Source organism: Crocuta crocuta, unplaced genomic scaffold (genome assembly GCF_008692635.1).
Source record: "Crocuta crocuta isolate KB4526 unplaced genomic scaffold, BGI_CrCroc_1.0 scaffold170, whole genome shotgun sequence".
Lineage (NCBI taxonomy): Eukaryota > Metazoa > Chordata > Mammalia > Carnivora > Hyaenidae > Crocuta > Crocuta crocuta.
Window position 1 is genome coordinate 9,264,818 of NW_027527853.1, and position 11,383 is coordinate 9,276,200.

General features: G+C 45.4%; 1 protein-coding gene across 6 annotated transcripts in view; it reads right to left on the reverse strand.

Moving 5' to 3' along the window:
- Positions 1-1,350, reverse strand: part of HNRNPF (heterogeneous nuclear ribonucleoprotein F) — an 18,407-nt gene extending 17,057 nt beyond the window's left edge. For 4 of the 6 annotated variants that reach the window (XM_077780158.1, XM_077780140.1, XM_077780165.1 and 1 more), the window contains exons 1-2: positions 1,288-1,350; positions 900-967 (exon numbers count right to left, since the gene is read on the reverse strand). The gene's annotated coding sequence lies outside the window, so the exon portion shown is untranslated. Of the gene's footprint in view, positions 1-399; positions 488-899; positions 968-1,287 lie in introns of those variants that run through there. The other 2 variants (XM_077780172.1, XM_077780150.1) reach the window with 2 other exon arrangements.
- Between the last annotated feature and the right edge of the window lie 10,033 nt (positions 1,351-11,383).

Sequence of the window (11,383 nt, forward strand, 5' to 3'; positions counted from 1 at the left end):
GCCTGGGGATCTGTCTGGCAGGCAGCTCGTGGGGGGTTCCTGAGAGCCCCCTTAAAGGTACAGATCAAAGGGGAGGGGCCTGTGGCCTCTCAACCGTTTCTATGAAAGACCAGGGGTCGGTCGAGTCCCCGCGCGACTCGCTCGGCGTCACCAGGCCGCCCAAAGCCACTTTCAGCGAACCACGCGGGTTCACTGAAGGTAGAGGGCGCAGCGCGAGCGCCGGCAGAGTCCAGAAGTTTCTTAGGCGCAGTCAAGAATCAGCAAATATATATTCAAGAATACAAAGAAATAAAGCACAAGGAGAAAGAAATGGCCGATTAAGCACGCTCGGCAGAAGTGTGGTCACCAGGCATAGATAACGAGAACCAAAGAGTTTCACCCAAAATGCAAACACTATACCTCTAAGAGCAGGAGACAAACGCAGACGGGCGACCAGGGTACACACGCCGCCCGGAGAGGAAGAAAAGGCCGCAGAGATCGAAAGTGGAGGCTCAGCGAGCGGGAACGTGGGAGAGGGGAGGAGTCAGCTCCCAACCAGTCTGGTGCAACTCAACCACGTGAAAGTACTGCTTTCATTTTTAAATGAAGCCCCTCTCCCACGGTCGCCGGGTGCCCTCACGGTATTCCTGGCAGGGGCGCTCAAGCTCTTCTCCCCCTGGAGTGCGCCTGCCTCCCCTAGTCCTAAATCTCAGCCCAGCGGTCTAGTCTTCGGGAGTAAGGCCCTGGATCTGAGCCCGTGGTCTACTCCCCGACTGTAAAGCCCTTGAACGCTGACCCCACCTCCCCAGACCCAAATCTCAGCCCCACTGTTCCCACCCCCAGAGGGTCCAATTCTCTGTCGGTCCCATTTGTGAGGCCCTTCAGCCTCCGACCCGCTCGCTGCCCGTCCCGCCCCTCACCTCAGGCTCCGAGTCTCCACGCTCCCGCTCTTCTTCACATCCGGCACCACGGTCGTCCCTCCGAGCACCTAGAGGGTGGAACGCGGGGAACTTGGCAGTTGTAGCAGAGGCAGTTGAGGCTTGTTTACCATCACCATGGAAACCCCTGGCAGCGCGCCCTGGGCGGGGCCTCCCAGAGGCGGGGCCTGGCGCGCGGCAGGCCCGAGTGCAAAACTCCCGCCCGTCTGGCGCACGAGGCGCTTCCGGCAGCCCCACTATTCTGGGCTTGCCCGGCCCCCGCTCGCCCCTGCACCCCAGCACCCGGGAGCAGCAGCCCCGAGAGCCCGCGCCCCCGTCCCACTTCCGGCCGCTGGCGTGACCGCCAGCCGGTTTCCCCAGGGAACCCCACCTTCTTCTCCAGGAAGACGCCGCGCAGCGCTACTTCCAACACGAAGCCGGAAAGACGCAAAGAGCTCGGCGCGGCGGGGCGGGGCCTCCGCAGCTGGCATCCGGGGGCGGGGCCGCGAGGGCGCCATTGTGACGCAAATGGAGTGGAGCCAGGGATTGGTCGGCCGGGAGCGGGGCAAGGCCCGGCCTGCGGAGGGGGGAGCAATGCCCAGGAGCGGAGCGGCGAGATCTTTCTCAGTGAGGTTTCGAGGCGGGGCGCGCGAGGTGGGGGAAATGATGAGCCATATTAAGCTCCTGAGGATACTGACTCAGTACCCCCATTAAACAGTAAACCGAAAGGACCCCTGGATTGAGGGCAAGCATGAGAAAAGAAAATGAGAGTTACTTCCTGTCGCGAAAAAAAATAGGGAACTGAAAACACTAAGACGGATAAAAGCGGCCCGATTGGAGGATTTAGGGAAGGATTAGCAGGTTTACTGAGGTTGCTCACGTATTATCACTTGGGCTGAGAAACCTCTATTCTCTGAAGGTGACCCAGAAAGACCCAGGGAGAATGCAAGGTTTTCAGTCACAGAACATCTGAGGCTAGACTGGATGGAAATGGCGACCCAGCTTGAGTTAGTGGAGATTTTCTTGCTGTGTCCCGGGGCTAATTATTACTACCATTTTAGTTTTGGGGACTCTCTTCATGTAAGGGAAGAGATCAAGACGATTGATCATAGGTTATGCAGATTATTTTAAAATCACTGGTTAGGGACTCTTGGGTGGGTCAGTCGGTTAAGCCTCCGACTCTTGCTTTCAGCTCAGGTCAGGGAGGTTCCTGAGTTCAAGCCCCACAACTGGTTCTGTGCTGACACTGCAGAGCCTGTGTGGGATTCTCTGTGTCCCTCTTTCTCTGCCGCTTCTCTCTCTCAAAAATAAATAAATAAATAACCAGTATATTTTTAAAAATAAAATAACTGGTTAAATTACGGGAATGCTTGGAGTAGCGGCAGATGATGAGTGGATGACAATATTAGAGGGAGGAGCTGTTTGTCAAAAACAGTTGATTCCAGGAAAGAAAAATGAAAACTTAAGAGCTATCAGAGGGGGTGAAAATGTACAAGGAGAAAATTAAGGCAAAATTAGAAAGTCCTACAAAAATCAGGTAGGTATTCTTGGGAAACCCCACAATGAGTGTTACAGCTCAGACTGTAGAGAAGCCTGTTTCTGGAGAGAACATGTAAGCAGCAAATTTGAGGCAAATATTAAAATTATATCAGAATTAAGGGACTGTGAAGCCAGATCCAAGAAAATGTGTTCATATACACAGTTCATTGACTCTGAGCCAAATTGGCTCCTTGATCCCTTCATCAATAGTCTTTGAGAGCTTCTCTGAATGAACAGACTAGGGCCCTGGACTGATTTTGAGCCTCCCTCTAGTCCTAGGAGTTATCCCAGGTGTCCACTATATTTTTTTCCAAGACAAGAGCCAGCACAGTCCTATGTAGATACTCTTTCACAGTGAGGGCTGGAATTGCTCATACTAGTGCCACAGATCCAGGCCTTTTCCACAAATGTCCAGTTTACCTCACCAACTGAAAAATGCTTGCCCACACCTGGTCTACTTGGATCACTTCAGCTGTGGGGTCTTAGGGGCCTCCATTTTTTTCACCTCTGTGTCCAAAAAAGTGTCTCAGCTTAGCTCTGAAATCTACAGAGAGATGTTTTTTCATTGTTGAGAGTACGTGCAGAGAGGTGCACCTTTAAGGTTTGTGGTTTACAAACAATTGAGGGGTGCCTGGGTGGCTGGATTGGTTAAGTGTCCAACTTCCGCTCAGGTCATGATCTCCCAGTTCATGAGTCTGAGCCCCGCATCCGGCTCTCTGTTGTTAGTGTAGAGCCAGTTTGGGATACTCTGCCTCCCTCTCTCTCTGCCCCTCCCCTGCTCACACTCACTCTCAAAAATAAAAAATTTAAAAATAATAAAAAATAAAAGCAATTGAATTCACCACAAATGAAGATGACCCCAAGATGTATCCTCTCACAGACTGACCCGCCTTTTTATTTCCTGTTGTTTATGTAATTAGATTATCACAAATTTAATACCTTTCAACAAATATTTTAAGGTTTTTTTTTTATGTTTTATTTTTTGAGAGAGAGAGAGAGAGCATGCACCAGCTGGGGAGGGGCAGAGAAAGGGGAATGGGATCCAAAGTGGGCTCCGTTCTGAGAATAGAGTGCCCAACGCAGGGCTCAAACCCACCAACCTTGAGATCATGACCTGAACCAAAGTTGAACACTCAATGGACTGAGCCACCCAGGTGCCCCAAGGAGCATATTTTTAAAACTCTGGGCTCTTATTTTTAAAACTTAGAGGCACCTAGGTGGCTCAGTCTGTTGAGTGTCCAACTCTTGATTTCAGCTCAGGTCATGATCCCAGGGTTGAGGGATAGGACCCTGTGGCAGGCTCCACAGAGCCTACATGGAGGCTGCTTAAGATTCTCTTTCTCAGGGCGCATGGGTGGCTCAGTTGGTTAAGCATCCAACTTAGGTTTAGGTCGTGATCTTGCAGTTTGTGAGTTTGAGCCCTCTGTCAGCTCTGTGCTGACAGCTTGAAGCCTGAAGCCTATTTTGGATTCTGTGTCATCCTTCCTTTCTGCTCCTGCTCAAAGGTCTCTCTCAAAACTAAATATTAAAAAAAAATCTCTTTCTCTGCCCCTTTTCCTTGCTCACACTCCCTCTACAAAATAAATAAAAAATAAGCTCCTTTGTGGAATCCACTGGTCTATAACAACTGGTACAAAAGTTTGTATTGTCTGGAGTCTATTAAAATTTTCTAGTTACTACCTCTTGAAAGAACACTACCTATTAAGTTTTGCCCCCCTCCCTTCCCCAAGAGAGTGTCAATGGGTAGGCAGAATCCCAAGGCTCAGAGAAGGCTTTTACTCAAAGCCACAGTATCTGTCAAAAAGCAATGACAATAACAATAGCTTACATGTATCATACCTTCACTGGTACAGTCTGAATACTCAACCTCATTTAACAATCCCAGCAACCCAGCAGTAGGTCTTATTGCCATCATCACCATGTAGTGGAAGGAGACTGAGGTACAGAGTCACTAAGGTAACTTCCCTAAGGTCACTCAGCTTGTGGATGGCAGGGCTAAACGCTGGCACTCTGAGGTACTCTGGTTCTATGGTATGCACTCTTAACTGCTGCACTCTTGAACCCAACAGAGAGAGAGATTATCCAGGCTGATTCACAAGCCCTTTTTCCGGCCCTTTTCCCATTGAGAGAAGAAAAGAAGTAAAAAAGTAAATTGAATTGTCCAGCAGCAGCATAGATCCTGTCCAAATGTAAGGTTTCTCTTTGAGGCTGGCTGGTCTAGGAGGCAGAGATGAGGGATGAGATAACCCAGGGGGGATGCAGGTTCGTTCAGCAGTCATAGCCTCATCTGGATAATTTTCTTGACCAATCCAGAAAAATGTACCTTTGTGAAGGAAGTCAGTTGTATGGTGTCAGATGGTAACTAGACTTACTGTGGTGATCACTTTGTAGTACATGCAAATGTCAAATTATGTGGTACACCTGAAACGAATATACTGCTAAATGCAAATTTTACATCAATAACAAAGAAAAAGAAAAATGCACCTTAGGCAGCACTAATGCTTCCCTAGTGGTGAAGTCAGTCACCACCACAGAAGGCTGGATCCCTGGGTTATTTGCAGTTCAGGGATTACTTTGCAGTTATTTCAAATAGCATTCTGTATTAAGTAGTGAAAGAGGGATTACAGTACCCTGTTTAGATTAATAGGTACTTGCTTGAATTGGGTTGTTTTGCCTAGCAAGACTGCAGGTGGACTGAGGAATACTGGGCAATGTTGTGTGGCTGCCCTTTGACCATTTCCTCAACGGGGCTAGCCAGAAAAAAAGCCCTAGTTTGGATGTTAGTGAGCTAAGGTCTGTCTTCACTCTGAGTTGTAAGTTTTTAGCTGCATTATGAGTTTTCCCACCCCAAAGCATGTACAGTTAGATGCCTTCATTTCTATGGGGCCTCAGGAGAGTCAGGAAACTTCATTTGGATCAAGATGACATTGAGATGTCAATTATATTTCAAAAAGTGGAAAGAAAAAAAGATGTGCAAGATGCCAGGCAGCTTGCAGCTCCTCTCTGCCTCCTTTTCTTTCAGTAACTTTCACTTTTAAAGATTTCTTAAATGTTTATTTTTGAGAGAGCGCAAACTGGGGAGGAGCAGAGAGAGAAAGGAGGATAGAGGAGGATCAGAAGCAGGCTCTGTGCTGACAGCAGAGAGCCCAATGCAGGTTTTGAACTCAGGAACTGTGAGATCATGACCTGAGCCAAAGTCAGATGCTTAACTGACTGAGCCACCCACGTGCCCTAATAACTTTCGTTTTTAAAAATGTTATGGAGTATTTAGGGGTGCCTGGGTGGCTCAGTCGGTTAAGCATTCAACTTCAGCTCAGGTCATGAGCTCTCAGTCCCTGAGTTTGAGCCCCACATCTGGCTCTGTGCTGACAGCTCAGAGCCTTGAGCCTGCTTCACATTCTGGGTCTCCCTCTCTCTCTCCCCTCCCCCACTCACACTCCATCTCTCTCTCTCTCTCAAAAATAAGTAAACATTAAAAAAAATGTTTAACTATGGAATATTTAAAACATGCAGAAAATTAGATATTGTATAGATGTAAGATGTTGACATACTATTTCATTGTTTGAGGACAAAAAATTACAGCTAAACCAGTGCTCTGAGGTGCTTTTCAACTTTTTAAAAAACAATTTCTATAATACAATTTTTGAATGATGAAATATTTCAAAATTTGAAAAAATTTTTGAAGATAATATAGTCAGTAGGGAGTATTAAAGTTTTGGGATTAGAGAAGTAACAAAATGTATGATCATTTATATAAATTTTTAAAAAGAATATTGCTTGCTGTGATACAAGACTGTATGGGTCCTTGTGTGCTATCTTGATCCAGTTTTGAGGCCCTGGCTAGAGGCTGGTCAGTTCCTCTTCCTGAATAAGGCATTAAGTCTGCAACACTAAACATCCCCCTTATCTGACTTATATACTCTGGACCACCATACACCCACCCTAATTACTCCAGCACCAAGTATCAGGCATTCTGGGACAGCCCCTGTGCCCCAGAGCCCACTGAAATCATTCAAATTAGCCAATCTTCAACCTGTTTGCCCTGTCTAACCCTTTCCTTCCAGTAAAAACCACAATAAAGGTGCTTGCCTTGGAGGAGATCCCCCTTGCTCTGCCTCATGACCAAGCTGGTGCTTCCCCTGAGAGGCCTTGGGTGGCATGATATGTTCTCCCCTAAGAGCCGTGAGTACAGAAAACTACAGAACTGTTTTCTCTCTCTTTTTAAAATGTTTATTTATTTTTGAGAGCACCCAGCAGGGGAGGGGCAGAGAGAGGGGGAACAGAAGATCTGAACTCAGGTTCACTGACAGGCTGACAAGATGACAGGATGACGGAGCAAGCCTGATGTGGGGCTCGGACTTATGAATGGCAAGATCATGACCTGAGCCAAAGTCGGATGCTCAACTTGACTGAGCCACCCGGGTGCCCCTGTTTTCTCTCTCATGATCAGGATCTGACCTCATCATACCTCACCCAAGGTAATATAGTGAGAACAATTCCTTCCCAGTGTGGCTTCTCTTTCAAAACCATCATGGTTGGATGGGTGGGAGGGAGCCTGCACTGAGGTTGCTGCACCAGCCCCACAACCCCCTTCCCCCCCAGGACTAGTGCCTTATTAGGGAGTGGCCTCTCCTACGTCCAGTTCTTCACAGCAGACTTTGTGCCCCCCAGGGGCAAGTGAGCAAGGAGGCCAGAGTTGGCCAATGACTCTTAAGCCTCACTGCATGTGGGGTAGAGGTGACAAGACAGAAGTGTGGGCATAGGCCATGGGGGCTACAGTCCCTGTGAGAGCTGAATATACGCTAAGCATTTTCATGATCTCTGCTTTTGTTAGAAGTTCTCTCTTTCTCTTTTTTTTAATCACTTGAGAATTATTAAGCAGCAGAGGTATCCTGCTAACATGTATATTTTGACTACTTTATTTATGAAAAACATAAATCCCAAATTTTATCCTGCAAAATTGGAACAAATTTCAGATCTTTATGTTTATAATGGGAGTTGTGAATAATGTTCACTTTGAGGGGCACCTGGGTAGCTCAGTCAGTTAAGTGTCTGACTTTGGCTCAGGTCATGATCTCAGGGCTTCTGAGTTCAAGCCCCGCATTGGGCTCTGTGCTGACAGCTCAGAGCCTGGATCCTGCTTCGGATTCTGTTTTCCTCTCTCTCTGCACCTCATCCACTCACACTCTGTCTCTCCTTCAAAAATAACAAACATTAAAAAAAAAATTTTTTTTTAAATAATGTCGACTTTGAAAGTTTTTGACCTACAACAGAAAAAAAGAAGGGACAGTTGTAAGTTAAAGTTGAAAGTGGTTTAGTATGTGAGTGGCAATGAGAGACACAGGAAAAACAAACAAAAAACATAGAAAGAAAGGATAGGGCTTACTCTTCTGTACAAGGAAGAAAAAAACAAAAATCAACTGTATCAGGGTACCTGGGTAGCTCAATCAGTTAAGTGTCCCATGGAGCCTACTTAAGATTTTCTCTCACCCTCTCTTCCTGCCGCTTCCCGCTTGCACTCTATCAAAAACCAAAAACACAACAACAACAAAACCTGTATCACAGCCTCAAATCAAGGATCACTAACTCGTCCTAAACTCTTGCGATTGTCAGGGCATACCAAGAGGCAGGCCACATGGGGTACTATTAAGAAATCAGTGTCAGTGGCTTCACGCTGTAGCCACCTGGTTAAGCTGAAGGATATTGCCCAGAATTCCCTTCCCTGTGTGTTTCCATTTGGGGAAGGAGCTTTGAGAAAGATCCCTGTGTGAGGTTTCAGGCAGCGGAACCCACGGTTCCTTATCATCCTAGGTAGGTGGCAGCAGCTAGCCTTATAGCCACTGTTCTTCCCGTGAGGCCTTCATTTACTTCTCCTCTCCTGGGCCACGTGTGTGTTTAGCTCAGGAAGGGTCTTCTACTGGATACCCACACTACCAAGGTCAGAGGCAAGAACAAGGTGAATTTTAGCTTCGTCTCCGACTTGTGAGTTCCAGCTGTTCTGGCTGTCCTCAATTTTACATTGGCCTTCCCTTGGAGACAGAGATGGCTTAACCATCTCCTACAGTGGCATAACTTTCAAATCCCTATAACAAATTATATATACACATTCTCTGGTGGTACTCTTCCTGTCTTTGAACCTTGACAGATATGGAAAGCCGCTCAAAATTTTTAGTTCTGCTTATACAATAGATGGGTATTCAATGACATAGCTGAGTGCTTAGTGACCTCCTACTTAATATACTGGGAAAGATAAATCACCTGATCTGATAAGCAGTTAACTCTGCTGCTTTCCTGACATGTGGCAGAATTTATTTTTTAGGTTATTTATTTGAGAGAGATAGCACGAGCAGGGGAGGGGCAGAGAGAGGGAGAGAGAATCCCCAGGTAGCCTCCTGTGTCCATTTTCCTAAAATGATGTATTTTGGTATTGTCATCAGATGTACAATATATATATCTACATACATTAAAAAGCTCTCCACAGATGTACCTAAAAGTGTTAACAAGGTTTCCTTCGTGCTCATGCTTTTCTGAATATTGGGATAGCCACCAATTGCAATTATTCCTGCCCTTTGTCTTTTCCTCGTGGTTTCTCCTGTTTAAAAGCAAAAACAAAATATAACTGAGTAAATTTGAAGATGGAATTGGCTTTATCAAGTGATTAATGAATTGGGCAGTATCTCATCAGAGGGATCACTTCAGGGAGTTCTACAAAATCGAAGGCTGTTAGTAGAAAGGAGGGTTGGACAAGGAAGTAATTGGCAAAAGAAACATGAAAGTTCAAGGAGGAAAATAAGAGTTCAGGGTGACAAGGCTTCTCATTGGCTGAGTTACAACATTTTCTGTTGGCTGGGCTTGTTGCTGGGCAGGAGAACATCTTCTTTCCTCCTGCTAGGGTAATAAAGCAGTGCCATGTTCCAGTTGGAGCTGTAAGGTATCTCCTTGTTTGGGGTAACTGACCCATGATGGGGGGGGGGGGTAAGAGCTTCCTCTAGAAGTCTTCCCAACTCCAATTTTAGTTCAGGGTTCCTTTATTAATTTTTCACATTTCTTCCTTTGGGTCAAGATCAGTTTCTGAAAGCATCACTGATCAAGATTTAGATTTTCCAAATTCAGTAGCCTTCATTCCTTAGTGTCAAGGAAGGACCATCCCTGAGTATCGTTTCCCATGTCAGATAGAGAGTGCATGGAACTAAAACATTTGACATTTGAGGCCTCATCTGAGTAACAAACAAACAAACAAAAAAAAAAAAAGGGAGGGGGGTGGTAGGGAGAACTCTCAGGCATTTCTTATCCAAAGTCTATATTTTGTCAAGGTTGTAAGCATTAGAGATCATCTCAAAGTGCCGAGCAAGCATCACACTCCAAACTTAGGACCTTCATTGTAGCAACCTCAGTTGTAGGTCATCTGGGTGCCCTCCTGAAATAAGTTGTCTCTCTTTGATCTTACAGGTCTTAGCTGCCTATTATCAATGTTAATTTCATTGGCTATCACCAGAATCTGAGGAGCAATACCCTCATCAGAGAAAAAATTTTTACACTTTCTCAATGACCATTTTATATGCACTAGGAATAAAGTGTTAATAAAGACTTGTTATCCTTAATGCCTGTGACTCACCAATATATATACTTCCATATATGCACTCTTAGAAAGAACAGCAGTACAATAAACTAAAATTACAGATGTCAAAAAGACAACATTACTTGTTACTGGAATGTATTTTTTTTAATTAAAAAAATTTTTTTAATGTTTTATTTATTTCTGAGAGAGAGAGAGAGAGACAGCATGAGCAAGGGAGGGTCAGAGAGAGAGGGAGACACAGACTGAAACAGGCTCCAGGCTCTGAGCTAGCTGTCAGAACAGAGCCAACCTGGGGCTGGAACCCACGAACCGAACCGTGAGATCATGACCTGAACCAAAGTCGGACACTTAACCAACTCAGCCACCCAGGTGCCCCTGGAATTTTTTTTTTTTTTTAAGTAATCTCTACACCCAACATGTGGCTGGAACTCACTACTCCAAGATTAAGAGTCACATGATCTACCAACTGAGCTAGCCAGGGGCCTCTGGAATGTATTTATTCTTGCACTTGATAGAACTTGGCTAATGTTCTGGACATTATTGCAAACCAAATAATAAAGATACCATGTAGATATGACTCAGAGAAACACAGATCATTGTACAAAACCTCATCCCTTTCTTCATCTAACACCCTAGTTCCACCTCCTCCCTCCTCAGTATTAAGGTAGTCCTCTAAAGATAGTTACAGCATACCTTCCTTTAGATTTTCTAACTGCCTTCCCTACCTCCTCAAAACTAGACTTCTTAGTCTTAAGAGGTTTCAGACTGCAAGAAAGGAAGTAGATATGCTTCCATAAAGTATTTTATCTCCCTGTTTAATTACAATAAGGATGTAAAAGTCATTTTGGAATTGTCTATGGAAAATTAAGATATCCATTCTGCTGCTACTACTCACAAGCCTGGTAGGCATCTGCTCACTGCTGGGTGAAACAAGACCTTGATGTGATCACTACTTCTCACAGTAACCCTGAGAGATGAGATAGTTTTATCTAATTTTACAGGTAAGGGACTTATCTAAGGGTGTGAAAATGTCTTAAGGGAAACTAACTCAAAATTAGTCAGGAAGCCTTGAAGGGAGGGCAGTTACACACACCACTCCTCACAGTTTGCATAATAGAGCAGGAAGGAAGATTTCTTCTCCTCTCAGCCACCAATGAAAGGCTGCATTTCATTTTTACCTGCAGCCAATGAACTCTCATTTTCCTCCAATGAACTTTGTTCAAAACACCCCTCTCAACTTCCTCCTTTCTTCTATTAAAGGATGCTCTCCTCTATTGTTCGATACTTCCCTATGGTTTGCCATAGGGTGCTTGTTCTGAATTGCAATTCCTCTGCCATTCCTGAATAAACTCAATTTTGCAGGCTGAAT